Here is a 13,565-nt window from a genome sequence, read left to right on the forward strand (position 1 = left end):
AAATCTTGCCATTTGCAATGATGTGGATGGAACTAGAGGGTATTATGCTAAGAGAATTAGGTCAATCAGAGAAAGACAAGTATCATATGATCTCACTGATATGAGGAATTTGAGAAACAAGACAGAGGATCATAGGTGAAGGGAGGGAAAAATGAAACAAGACGAAACCAGAGAGGGAGACAAACCGTAAGAGACTCTTAATCTCAGGAAACAAACTGAAGGTTGCTGGAGTGGAGGGGGGTGGGAGGGATGGGGTGGCTGGGTGATGGACATTGGGGAGGGTATGTACTATGGTGAGCGCTGTGAACTGTGTAAGACTGATGAATCACAGACCTGTACCCCTGAAACAAACAATACATTATATGTTAATTAAAAAATTTTAAAAAAAGAATATATCAGGGAATCTAATTTTTTTAAGGTCCTATAACAACCAGTTAGCTTAGCAAGGGAGCAGGATATAAGGTCAATTCAAAAACAAAGCATATTTCTATGTGGTGGCAATAAACAATAAGAAAATGATTATTAAAAAAAATATTTACAATAGCTCCAAAGAAATAAAATATTTAGGTATAAATCTAACAAAACATGGACAGGATCTATATGCTGAAAACTACAAAACACTGACAGAAGAAATGAAAGAAAATCTAAATAAATGGTGAAATATACTATATTCATGTGGTGGAATGTTCAGCCTATTAAAGACGTCAATTATCTCCATATTCGTCAGATTCATCAGTAGATTTAATCTAATTCCAATAAAAATCCTAGCAGCATTTTTTTGTAAATATAGATAAGTTGACTAAAATTTATAAAGAACAGCAAAAGATCCAGAATAGCTAAAACAAATTTTACAAAGAACAGTTAGAGAAATCACACACTAACTGATTTTAAGGCTTACAGTAAAGCTACAGTAATCAAGACAGTGGTGTTGGTGAAGTGATAAAAACTGACCAATGGAACAAAAGAGAGTTCAGTATCAACCCACATAAATATAGGCAACTGATGTCTGACAATGGTACAAAAACAATTTAAAGGAGGAAGGATAGTCTTTGGGACAAATGGTGCTGAACCAGTAAGATATCCACATGTAAAAAACAGACCTCCACCTAAACTTCACATCATATACAAAGATTAACTGGAAATGGGCATAAACCTAAATGTAAAACATATTAACTATAAAACTTTCAGAAGAAAACACAGGAGAAAATCTTCATGATCTAGAGTTAATGAGTCCTTTTAAAAAAATGATAAATTGGACTTCATCAAAATTAAAATCTTGCTTGGTGACAGACACTGTTAAGAAAATGAAAAGCCAAGCCACAGATGTAGAGAAAATATTTGTTGATAAATTATGTAACCAACAGGGATTTTTTATCCAGAATATTAAAAAAAAAAACAACTCTCAAAACTCAACAGTAAGAGGGGTGCCTGGTTGGCTCAATCAGAGGAGCACGCAACTCTTGATCTCCAGGTGGGGAGTCTGAGGCTCATGTTGGGTGTAGACATTACTTAAAATAAATAAATACATATGGGGCCTGGCTGGCTCAGTTGGTAGAGTGTGTGACTCTTGATCTCAGGTTCGTGAGTTCAAGCCCCATGTCTGGTGTAGAGATTACTTAAAATCTTAAAAATAAATTTTTTTTAAAAAAAGCCTCAACAGCAAGAAAACAAACTACCAAACTTTTTGAACAAAGACTCCTCTCAACAAATACTTGAGCAAACTACTTATTTCTGATGGGTTCAATAGAAGTCATGAATCTGAAGTCAGGCTGGCTTTTTAAAATTTTAAGGGTGAGAGCAATGCTCCTTCCAGCTTTCCACATCCTAGGGCAGAAGCGGGCCCAACTGATTACTTTTTCAAAAACACTTTATGGTGAAATATTAAAGAATTTTGTTGCAAATAATCACCAGGAAAAAAAATGGGTTGAAAAATTTTCCCCTACTTATGTCCCATATCCTTAACCCACTCCACCCCCTCCTCCTTGGTGTTTTAGAATTTTGGTTCAGAATTTCTCTGCAGAGGATTCCCTATGCTGCATGGGAAGTTGGCACTTTGGTCTTTGTATGAATGGGTACCATATCTGGATTACTTCTGAATTTGAGTTTTTATTGCAAGATATTTGATTTATGCCTCTTTCAATAAAGTCATCAAGCTGATTCAGAATATTTATAAATACCAGTTGTTAGTGAACCATGTTTTAACCTGCCCTTCCTGTTTCACAGGATGTTTCAAATTTGTATGTATTTAATACTCAGTGGTCTTGTAGATAACTAAGCTTTTATTAATGCAAAAAAGACCCACTCTTTTGCTTGATTCTGTGGGTGCTGACAGGGCAGACTGCAACCCTCCATTTGGGCTCACTCTGTTCTCCATTATCATCCTAGACAACTGCAAATCAATGATTGACACTGAGTACCAGTGGAGCCAGCTTGAGGCAGAGGGCGGGCGGGGGTGGTCAGGGCTGAGCAGTGCCTAGTGCCTGGAACACACTGGGCATTTGCTGAATTGTTGATTTGATTATGCTGTTCAGTAGTGTGAAAAGGAAAGTGTTAAAATAAAACCTGTTAGGGAAAAGGAGGCTCTATCACAACGAGCTGCAGTATATTTTGCCAAAGCTATTAGATTTTTGAGGCAGCTGGTAGTTTATCAATTTTTATTGCTCCAATATAGTTATTTTATGGCCATTACTAGCAAAAGTGGATTATAAGGAATAGTGTTTGACAGGAAAGAAGGGCCCAGTGTGAGTCTGTTTGCTCTGGATCTCCTAAAACAAAGGTTCTTAATGTCATCCTCTTGGCTTATAAATAGAACAATAACATGATAGGAAGGAACATCAGTTTCTCATTTTGTGAGAGTAGTTCCAGAAAGTCTTTCTGCAGTATTCTGCAGAGGTATCCAGTGTTTTTCCTGTGAAGACCTCTTTAGGTACCAGCATGATCACAAAGGTATTTCAAGTTGCCGGTACAGCATTAAAACTAGCAATCAGTAGTGGATTTCAGGGACTTTGTACAGGATAGGGCATGATCCACAGGCAATGCTGTAGGATGTTTTGGGTGTCAAAAATATAATTTTCAAAATTAAAAACATGCCTCATACAAATACAGAGTGAACACATGTCAAAGACTACTTTATTAGTGAGGGAACCAGGCTGATTCAAAGAATATTGGAGAGATTTGGTATACATTGGTACTAAAATTAAAAATGCTACAATAAGATAGCTAAAGTGGACAGAAAAGTGGTTAATGTCCTATAGGACAGTTAACCTGTACTCTCTGGGATTATTTCTTCTACCAAACATAATTTTAAGATCTCTACCCGACAAAAATCTTTAAGTTAACATGTCACTTCCAAAGATGCAATCCCCCAGAGAACGAAATAATCCTTGGGTGGACCTGTTAGTCAATGTTCCAGTATAACAATGAAAGAACATTTGGCCATCTTTTTTGTATTATTTTCATTTTTAAATAATTTCTACTAACAGAGGGCTAACAGTTTATTTTATACCTAAGTCTTTGTAAGTAAAATTAAGGTTCTAGGGGGCCAGCTTTAGAAGAGCGAGTTAGTGCTTATATATTTTACTTTACACAAGCATTCCAAAATAGTCATTTATTTGCCTTTCAAACCAACCATAGGATCTTAGAAGTCATCTAAGATCCAGCCATCTCCTAGGGCATGTATGCTTTCTTTAGCAGTCTTGACAGATGATCCTGAAGTATTTGTGTGCAAGGAGGAAGGAAACTAACACGAGTACTTATTATGCACAAATTTATTTTCAAAGGGCCAAATTCCTTTTCTCACGGTAACATGTAACCTATATATTTGCCAAATTTATCAAATAAATAGATTTGTTCAGTATAATTGCCTTGAATTACACCTTAATTCTAAAAATCTATACACGGTATAATCTATCCTTCTTAACGTACAATTCAAGTTTTGAAAAATGCATACTGTTGTAATTACCACCACAAACAAGATACAGAACAGTTCCCTACAATGAGATACCACCTCACACCAGTCAGAATGGCTAGCATCAAAAAGGCAAGAAATGACAAGTGTTGGCAAGGACGTGGGGGAAAAGGAACCCTTGTGCACTACTGGTGGGAATGGAAATTGGTGCAGCCACTATGGAAAACATTATGGAGGTTCCTCAAAAAATTAAAAATAGAAATACCATATGATCCAGTAATTCCACTACTGGATATTTACCCAAAGAAAACAAACACACTACTTTCAAAAGATAAATGCACACCTACGTCTATGGCAGCATTATTTACAATGGCCAAGAAATGGAAGCAACTCAAGTGTTCATCCATAGATAAATGGATAAAGATGTGGTGTGTGTGTGTACACACACACACACACACACAAAAACACACACAGGAATATTACACAGCCATAAAAAAGGATGAAATCCAGCTATGTGCAACAACATGGATGACCTAGAGGGTATAATGCTATGTGAAATAAGTCAGAGAAAGACAAATACCATATGATTTCACTCATATGTAGAACTTAAGAAACAAAACAAGTGAGCAAACAGGAAAAAAAAGGCGACAAAAAAATCCAGACTTAAATACAGAGAACAAACCAGCGGTTGACAAAGGGGAGGTGGGTGGGGGTATGAGCAAAATAGATAAAGGGGATTAAGAGGTAAAAACTTCCAGTTTTAAAATGATAAGTACAGCTTAGGGAATGTAGTCAATAAAACTGTAATAACAGTGTATGATGAGAGATGGTGACTACACTTATCATGGTTAGCACTGAATACACAGAATTGTTGAATCACTATGTTGTACACCTGAAACTAATATAACACTGTGCGTCAATTATACTTCAGTAATTTTTTCAAAAATTTGGCAACCTTATAAAAAAGATACAGAACAGTTCAAGTATAATTGCTTTTCAAATGTCAATTAATCAACAAGTATTTATTGACTACTTATATGTCCAGTGGTCACTGGTTAGTCTTTGGGGATAGCAGGAAAGTATGAAAAGGCAGAAGTAAAAATTATGCCTGCCTCCAAAGAACTTCTACAGTCTGATCAGTGAAGCACAGTTTTACACACATGAACCAAGCACAAATAAGCAATCTACTAAGTAATGATCTGCATGAGATGTGGATTCTGGTATTGATACTGCCAACATATGAACTGAATAAGCCATTTTTATGGTTATTTCTTATCTGGGCATTCCTTTCCTCATTCATAACTCAAAGGGGTTGTCTGAGACAATCTCTAAGGTCCCCCTTAATTATAAGCACATGTGAATCACGTAATGAGGGTTCAAAGTCATGGTGGAGGGCTGGGAAGTTGAGAATAGCTTTATGGCATTCAGGCAGTCCATGGGTTGACCCTACAGAGTTAGTGAACAAGGGCAAGTAGTAAGGGGTGCAGCATGGGGTTGAGAGGTACAACCTGTCATGGGGCTGCAAAGGGAGCAAATGGATGGATGTTGGTCCAACGGAGCACAGAAAAACTGCAAGGTGTTCCTGAAGACAGTATTGAGCCCAAGCTTTGAACTGTTTGAGAGCTAGGGAGAGACATGAAGATTTGAAAGCTTATTTGTCTATTAAGTAAAGAGAGGAGTGACACCATGATGACAGTGATCCACAATAATCTCCTAAAGAAAACCTGCCATAGGGCATGTCTTCTAGGCCCTGGGAATACAACAGTACAAACCATGCCCTTTCAGTTATTTATTACTGCACAGTAAATCACCCCAAAACTTAGTGGCTTAAAATAACAACCATTTTATGTACTCACGATTTTGTGGGTCAGCAATTTGGGGTAAAATCAGCTAGGTGGTTCTTCTGTTAGTCTTTCTTAGGGTCCCTCATATGGTTAGTCATCTGGCAATGTGACTGGGCCTCAATGTTCTAATATGGCCTCACTCATATGTCTGATGGTTGGCTCTTGACTGACCTCTCTTGCCACATCATCTCTTCCTCCAGCATGCTAGCTGGGCTTCTTTACAAGGTTGTTTCAGGGTTCCTAGGGAGCAAGGGGAAAGCTACAAGACTTCCTGAGACCCAGGCTCAGAAGTCACACAGAGCTACTCACACTGCATTTTATTTTGGCCAAAGCAAGTTACAAGAACAGCTCAGATTGTGAGAGTAGAGGAACAGACTCTACCTTGATGGGAGATGCTGCAAAATCACATACATACAGGAGTGAAAGGACTTTGTGGCTATTAACCATTCTATCACACCATCCCATTTGGGAAAATGAGTGCTGAGCACATTAAGTCCTGTGGGCCTTTAAAGGTGAAAGGAACCATGTGAGGTAAAAAAGATAAACTTTTGAGCGGGTCCTGAGGAATATACAGGATAGAACAAACCCAGAGGAATGTGGAAAACTTCAGGCAAAGGCAGTACACACAGAAGTAGCAGGATGACTCATAGTATGTTTAGATTCTAGTGAATGCACACTTAGGTGGAATGAGTAGCGAAGAGGACTTGAAAAGTAAGAGGTAAGGATGGTGGGAAAGGTTGTGATTGGATGTGGGAGACTTTAACTGCTAGGCTCTTAGGAATACAGACACTACTCACCATGCAGGGAGCAGCAAGGGGTCAGTGGTGGCCTCGTGGCAGGAGTGGGAATGGTAGTATAGGGAAGAGACCTTTAGAGCTTGCATCTTTGTGGATAGCAGTCTGGAAGGAAGTTGAATTGGGCCTGGGGTATAGTGGCATAGAGATCATGGCAACTAAACAGCCTAGAGATGGTTTCCCTAAAGGGAAGTGCCTTCATGGATTCTCTTCAAGAGGTTAAAGGGTATAACTGGAGCTTTTACAGCCAGGTTTATTTAGAAGTATAAAAAATGTTTTTTTAAAGATTTTATTTGACAGAGAGAGGTGAGTGAGAGAGCACAAGTAGGGGGAGCAGCAGAGGGAGAGGGAGAAGCTTGTGGAGCTTGATCCCAGGCCCCTGGGATCATGACCTGTGCCAAAGGCAGATGCTTAACCGACTGAGCCACCCAGGCGCCCTCAAGTATGAAAAATGTTTATCCTGGATTTAAATTGGTTATCCCAGGGAGAGCCAAACTTAGGCTCAACACACACACACACACACACACACACACACACACACACACACACACCTCTCTCCTGTATAAGACGCAGGTTTCATATGAGACAAGAGGGTTACAACTGTTTGCAAAGTTTTGTCTATATTAAAACAAAAATTCCTAGTGCTCTTTCACATTTTAAGTGGGCAAAGAATTATGGGGAAGGCTAGAAACCATGACGGAGCCAGAAAAAGGCTACTGCAATTTCGGCTGTAAATCTATACCGTGAAGCCAGACTGCCCAGGCAGACGGTATAGCCATACTTTTCACAGCGGCAGCATGGCAAAGCACCAGCTTTCTTTCAACAGTCCACAAAATACATATTTATTTCCCAAACTATCACTTTCCACAGGACTTATGTGGCCATTAGAACATGTTACATGTAATTTTTAAACACAAAATGAGAACTGATGTTTGGTTTGTTAATTAAAGAGCAGGCAGCAATTCTCTTTCAGGTATTTGTGGGAGATAGGATGTAGAGAATTTGAGGGTTTCCTACCACTCTGGGAATGGCAGTCTAATTGTAAACCTTCAGGTCATGTATATATGAAATAGATCAGAGTAAGGAAGTATGGCATTAGGTGACAAAGTGAATAGGACATGATTGGGGCACCTGGGTGGCTCAGCTGGTTAAGCATCTGACTCTTAATCTCAGCCCAGGTCTTGATCTCAGGGTTGTGAGTTCAAGGCCCATATTGGGCTCCACACTGGGTGTGGAGCCTACTTAAAAGAAAAGACATGATTTAATAAGGAAATATGGAGTAGAGAATGGCATCCAGATGAATGGGTTTTGAGGCATGGGGGAGTGTCTTGCTGGGCTAGAATTTTCAAGAAATGGCCCAAGCAGGATTGGCAGGGGAAAGCGGGAAGGATGTTCTAATTGTGAGGAAAGGCTCCAGGTAAACCTGAGTGTTGGACTGTTGGTGGTACTTGGGGAGGGGAGGCAGTGAGGACAGTTTAGAGATGACATCCCAGACTGTGTGCTCTAGACTTCTGGTTTGACTGACTTCCCCTGAAATCCCAGGTGAAGAACACAGTTGACAGGCTGTGGCATGTGAATACATTACAAAACAACTGAACAGACAAGAGAAGAAAGGACATTTAGGTTCCTCTTTGCACATACTGGTTTTCAATCACTGTCTAGTAGGTGACTGGGTAGCCCTTTGTGTGTACCTCATAGGATAGGAAAAGTTCTCCAGGGGAAAACACATGCCTTTTGCCCTTGGTGCTTTCTCAGACTGAGCCAGACCATAGTATATAACAGTTATGCAAGAAAGGGGCCTCTGTTGCATTTTCTAATGACATAGTGTTCTGGGGAGAGATTTGAGTAGGCATGCTGTTTTGCTATCTCCTCTATGTGCTCCTCAAAACTGGGGAGGTTTCCTGTAAAAAGATGTGTTTCAAGACAGGATCGGAGATATCATAGATGGTTCACATAATGGGGGCTCTAAGAAATCATGCCTTATCAGCGTCCTCAAGAGTTACCTTTAAAAAAAGCATAAAAATAATTAGTAATTATCCAAATTACTTATTTTGTGGGGAGGTACTCAGGTTTATACACTTGAATGCCTATCCTAGAGATTGGTACATGGCAAGCACTAAATGAATGTTAGTTGATTCTGAGGTAGTTTTGCAGCTTCTTTATTAAGTATAGCAATGCACTAAATTTTTAGTGAACATGATTCTTTAACGTTGAGAGGGCAAGTAAAACCATCAAAATTGGGCATCAGACAACCTTTGGATGTTACATAGGACTCCCATACACCTATGTTCATAAACTTTTTCACCACTGAGGGTAAGTTTTAAAATTTCCCCTAGAGACAGCATGCTTTGAAGGCTTGCCTACTAAACACATCACACTTATGGATTACTTAATTTCTCTATTTTAATTAAAGACGGGTGTTTCTGACAGGGTTCAGTTAAGCATGAAATAATAATAATATTTGGTATGCCAGACACTGATCAGCATTTTATCCTTAATATGCCATTAATTCCACACAACAATCTCACTGGTTATTATTATTAACTTCATTTTAGGGGCACGTGGGTGGCTCAGTTGGCTGGGCATCTGCCTTCGGCTTAGGTCATGATCCCAGGGTTCTGGGATTGAGCTCCACATTGGGCTCCCTGCTCAGCAGGGTGTCTGCTTCTCCCTCTGCCCCTCCCCTCACTCATGCTTACGCTCGTGCTCTCTCTCTGAAATAAATAAATGAAATCTTAAAAAAAAATAACCCTTCATTTTACAAAAGAGGAAACTGGGCCACAAAGAGGTTAAATTCACTTAAGGTTGCATAACTAAGAAGCAAAAGCAGGAGTCAAACAACTTGGGTCTCTACTATTCTATCCATTCTAGCATTCAAACTCTAGCTAACAAGGTTTTACCATGAGTGTTGTGTTAGTATAACTCTAAGCCATCTCACTCTCAGGTTATTTGCCCTAGAAAACTGCAACTGTATGTGCACATAAACACTTGCACGTGAATTCTTATAGCAGCTCTACTTATAATTACCAAAAACTAGTAGCGACCCAAATGTGGTACATTTCTAAAATGGAATACTACTCAACAATAAAAAGGGAACAAACTATTGATATACACAACTTGGATGAATCTCAAAAGCATTATGCTGAGTGAAAAAAAGCAAGACTCAAAAGATTACATTCAGTTTGATTCCATTTATGTGACATCCTCAAAGTGATAAAACTAGTAACGGAGCGCAGATCAGTGGCTGTCAAGGGTTGGGGGTGGGAAAAGTGTGACTGAAGAGGTAACACAAAGGATTTTGTTTGGGTGATGGGACTACTTTGCACCTTGATTATGATGGTAGTTACACTGATCTATACATGTATCTAAATCCACATGACTATGCATACCCCCCCAAAAGTCAATTTTACTATATGACTTTTTATGGTTCTACCTGTCATTAACAATAGTTTTCAGATTTAAAAATTAAGAGTTGACTATAATGTGAAGCAAAAAAAAAAATCAGGCCACACATCCAAACTGAATGGTGAGTTATCCCTTTAAACAAACATTCCTTAAAAGTTAACAGAATTTGTGTGCTTAGTCCCTTAAAAATATATATATTTCAGTAAATTATTAGATGGCATGATATTTGCATAGTATGCAATTTGCATAGTAAAACAAAAGTAAGTAATAAAAATTAACCCTGGGAAGGAGAATGTGATGAAATGAGGATGTTATAAGGATGTCATGGACAACCATGGCTCTTTCTACAACTTTACAATTTTTCCTAGAATGCATCTCTAGTATATCTCTAATATAACTAAAAACAGAATTAAAAAACTTTTTTTAATCCTTCTACATCGAAATGGAGCTATTTCCCAAGTTGCAGTATCTTTACATCCAAAGGGTCTCCATTGCCTTTGAGAACCTCTCAGTTACTCCACTTACCAGGTCATGCTTGTATTCTACTCAACACCTAGTGCGTCATAGCACAGTGGGCACTTAAATATTTGCTGAACTGAATTGCACCTGGAAATGTGGGGAATAAAAATGACAAACACATGGTCACTCACAAAACTTATACTGTAGAAACACTAAATCACACTCTAATTCTGAATGAGGCAAATTATGACTGAGTGCTAACAATGTTCTCAATAATTACAAAGGCATACATAGAATTCTGGCAGACAGCAAGAAAAACATATAACAACATAATGCCAGCAGTGCAGAGGTTTTTAAAACCTAAGATAGGCAGAACCCAAACCAGAATCAATTATTCCTGGCTCCCTACCCATAAAACCATAAAATTCAAGGAGGTGAGACAAAAAAAAAGGAAAAACTAATCTGTACTGAGTTTCTAGGGGCCATGCACTGCATCAGACATTTATGTAGATTAAAACTTATTTCAGGAGCAGGTTTCAGCTGATATGTAAAGGACTGGAAAGCCATCATTCTCACCCTTACAAAAAAGAAGCTACCAGACAAACTGAAAAACCAATGACTCTTCTTGGACCTATCAAAAACTGAATACAGGGCAAAACCACCATCCAGATATCTGAAGAGAGATGCCTGCAGGTAAACATAGGATCCCAGCATGTAAGTTGGTAGGAAGATCAAACTAGAATTACTTACTGGAGACCAGAGTATGGGATGTCATGAGAGTATGAAGCTCTTAGGCTCCACATGGGGTGGAGGAATTCCCATCCTCTGACAAGTGTTTCCTACAGGAATCCCACCACCTCTTATGGAAAGAATCAGGGAAAATCCCAGAGAAAGCTCATCCTGGTGCTGGTTGGCTGAGGAAAACAACGCCCACTGAAATCTACCCAGACACTTTTCCTTTATCTCCAGCACAGAACAATAGCCTTAATCTGCAGGGGGAAGGACTTAAAACCCTTGGCTTAAGGATGCTGGTGGGTACTCACTGCAGCTGGGGAAAAGGAAGACAGGAAAAAGGAAAAGAAGCTTCACCCCTGGAGGAGGGGCAGGAATTCTTGTAAAGGACATACTCTAGACCCAGGTTCCAATAGCTGCCTAAGTCCAAGTCAAATCATCAGGGAACTCCCTCCTCCTCCACCATCTACCACTTGGCAAACCAGCTACGTAGTTAGTAAAGTGGAATACAACTGGGAGGGCTGTAACAGACAGCTCTTGGGAAACAGCACAAAGGAAAAACCCAAAGCCAAGCAGGAGTCAAAAAGAAGGTATCACTAGAGGAATCAGAAATCTCTGGTGCCCTACCAATAACAAACATCAAACACAAGCCAACGCCTGACTAGATTAACTCAAATCCCCACACTAAAGGCCTAGCAGAAGGACACCTGTGTTCTTCTCCAAATATATCAAATATTTAACTCAGTATCTCTTGCCCATGTTCAGTTTCAACAGCTTTTCAGCCATGTTCAGCTTTTTATTATGTGGCATAATGAAAGGCAAGAAAATATTCCAAGTGACAAGGCAATCATCAGATTTAGACTCAGTATGACACAGATGTTGGGATTATCAGAAATGAAATTTAGAAGAATTATGATTAATATATTAAAGACTCTAATGGAAAAGATAGACAACATGCAAGACCAGATGAATAATTTCAGCAGAAAGATAGAAAGTATAAGAAATAATCAAATGGAAATGCTAGAACTTAAAAAAAGAACAGTAAAAAAAAAAAACCCAACATGCTAAAAAAAAAAAAAAAAGACAAAAAAACAACAACATGCTCAACAGTAGACTTGACACAGCCAAGGAAAGAATCAGTGAGCGTAACAATTGAGTTTATTGGTCAGATCAATAAAAATTAAAACAAAAAGGGACAAAAGAGTGAAAAAATAGAACACAGCATACAAGAACTATGGGAAAATATCAAAAGGTGTAACGTACTTGTAATTGGAATTCCAGGGGAATAAAAAAAAGAGAATGGAATACAAGAATCATTTGAAAAAATAATGACTGAGGGGCGCCTGGGTGGCTCAGTCGTTAAGCGTCTGCCTTCGGCTCAGGTCATGATCCCAGGGTCCTGGGATTGAGCCCCGCATCGGGCTCCTGTTCAGCGGAAAGCCTGCTTCTCCCTCTCCCAGTCCTCCTGCTTGTGTTCCCTCTCTCACTGTCTCTTTCTGTCAAATAAATAAATAAAATCTTTAAAAAAAAAAAAATAATGACTGAGAACTCTCCAAAATTAGTGACAGACAACAATCCACAGATACAAGAAGCTCAGAAGAACACCAAGCAGGATAAATATGACAAAATTAAAAAGCCACATCGAGGCAAAGACAAAGAGCTCGAAGGCAGTCAGAGGAAAAAAGACATTAACTACAGAGAAACAAGGATAAAAATTATAGCAGACTTATCAGAAACCATGCAAACAAGGCAACAGTGGAATAATATGTTGAAGAGGAAAAAAACTGTCAACTCAGAATTCCATATCCCATGAAAATGTCCTTCGGAAGTGAAGAAAAAAAAAGACTTTATCCAACAAAAGCAAAGAATTTACTGTCAGCAGACCTGGCACAAAAGAAATGTTGAGGAAAAATTTTTCAGGCAGAAAGGTTATGATTAAAGTCGGAGCTTGGATTAGCATAAAGAAATGAGTAACACTGGAAAAGGAATAAATGAAGGTTGAATATAATATGTTATTTTCAAAATGTTTGAAAAGCCAATTTTCAAGACACCAGCCAAGGGCCAATCTTACAAGAAGGCCTTCTAAAGATAGTAAGCACCGTCAGGACTGCTATGGTAACTCTTTTCAGCACAACAGGGTATGTATATTTTAAAAACTTAGAGCTAGGGGTGCCTGGGTGGCTCAGCTGGTTAAACGTCTGCCTTCAGCTCAGGTCACGGATCTCAGGGTTCTGGGACTGAGCCCCATGTCGGAATCCCTGCTTGGCCAGGAATCTGCTTCTCCCTCTCTCTGCTGTGCTTGTGCTCTCTCTCTCTCGCTCTCTCAAATAAATAAAATCTTAAAAAAAAACAACTCTACAGCTAACATCATACTTAATGGTGAGAGACTGGAACAAGTTAAGAATGTCCTCTCTTACCACTATA

At 39.0% G+C, this 13,565-nt stretch overlaps 1 protein-coding gene across 13 annotated transcripts in view; it reads right to left on the reverse strand.

Moving 5' to 3' along the window:
• The window catches only part of JADE3 (jade family PHD finger 3), a 137,881-nt gene that overhangs the window by 113,162 nt on the left and 11,154 nt on the right, over positions 1-13,565 (reverse strand). The window contains exon 2 of one of the 13 annotated variants that reach the window (XM_081809341.1): positions 5,764-5,991. The exons of 11 other annotated variants lie outside the window; for them this stretch is intronic. The gene's annotated coding sequence lies outside the window, so the exon portion shown is untranslated. Of the gene's footprint in view, positions 1-5,415; positions 5,435-5,763; positions 5,992-13,565 lie in introns of those variants that run through there. One more of the 13 variants, XM_081809343.1, reaches the window with a different exon arrangement.

This window comes from Leptonychotes weddellii, chromosome X (assembly GCF_054177405.1).
Source record: "Leptonychotes weddellii isolate Sample4059 chromosome X, ASM5417740v2, whole genome shotgun sequence".
In the NCBI taxonomy this organism is placed as follows: domain Eukaryota; kingdom Metazoa; phylum Chordata; class Mammalia; order Carnivora; family Phocidae; genus Leptonychotes; species Leptonychotes weddellii.